Below are 1,365 nucleotides of genomic sequence, written 5' to 3' on the forward strand. Positions count from 1 at the left end.
TAAATCAATGAATAAAAAGTAGTATTTGCAGTAATGATCATTTTGAGTGTATGTCTGTAAAAAAGAAAGCAATCGTCGTTGACAATAAAGACACTGTACGTAATGGGAAAAAAGCAGACACATCGAAAAGAGGTGGAAAATTTTTTTTTTTTTTAAACCAACAGACACAAAAAAGGCAAAGGTGCAAAGCACTCCATGCAGCACGTACTTTTTGGGGTAAGAAAAATCTGCTCGTGCTATGGGTTACTGCCATCTATGTATTTTGTATTTATACCTATAATAGGTGGAAATGGCATATAGTCGTACAGTGTAAAAAAAGCATAGCACACTGAGAGAGTGAGCACGAAAAATTAAAAAAAAAGAAACTGATGAGCGAGTCGCAGACGAAAAAAAAAGTACTTAGAAATGTACGCTCCCGAGGATTCGGGGATGCAGAAAGGTAAAGAAAAGGGCGAGCAAGAGGGAACGGGCAAAAGAGGGTTGTGAAAAAAAAGAATGGACGTAGGATTTGACGTTGCACGCGCCCTCGGCCCTCGTGTGCTATACATATACGTGTACACATATAATACATACTCGTAGGGTTTGTGAGGTAGGTATATACTCGAGGTGGTGAGGGGCATAGAGAGCATATAGGGGGGGAGAAGCATTGCTGGCTATACCTACACATGGCGGCTGTAAGTATACACACACACATACAACCTCTGCACGACCAGCGACTCCATCAGGACACAGTCCAGGAGTCGGCGCGACGGTAGAGACAGGAAGAGTTATGGTTGTATAGATTGCAGGTTGCACTACTGATGCATGGTATTTATGTGGGACGATGTTTACTACCACCACTATTTGCAGTCTTCGTTGCGGTGGTGTAGGGGTGAGAAAGAGGTGGGCGGAGGGAGAGAGAAAAAAGAGAGACAAACGGCCCGCGCGAGCCGAGCAAAAACACTCTCTCCCCCCCCCCGGACCCCCTTCAAATGTAAACGTAACGCGTAATGTCGTGTGGGTGTTGTCTATGTGAGAATTATACTGCGGCTGGTGCTTGGCTGCTGTAGGGTTGCGTCGGACGGAAGGGATAGGAGAAAGAACGAGGGTCGGGTGGTGTACTGGTATAGCTGCATGTTTAGGGGGAGGACGACGGGAGCGGCGCTCGTGCCACCCCACCTCCCCCCCCCCCGCTGCCGGCGCCGGTGGCTTAATAACGCTGCATCCCCTTTACTCCCACTGTACGAGGGGCGGGGAGTACTATATAGGGAGGGAGCGAGGAGCCATGCATGCAAGGGATCTCACGAGGTACACATCCCCTTTAATTCGGCGGATACACATAATACATACGTACCCACCGTATGGATACAGGTACATTTATATACG

Source organism: Copidosoma floridanum, unplaced genomic scaffold, assembly GCF_036245765.1.
Source record: "Copidosoma floridanum isolate Cflo_tuat_1 unplaced genomic scaffold, Cflo_Japanese_pri ptg000019l, whole genome shotgun sequence".
Taxonomy (NCBI): domain Eukaryota; kingdom Metazoa; phylum Arthropoda; class Insecta; order Hymenoptera; family Encyrtidae; genus Copidosoma; species Copidosoma floridanum.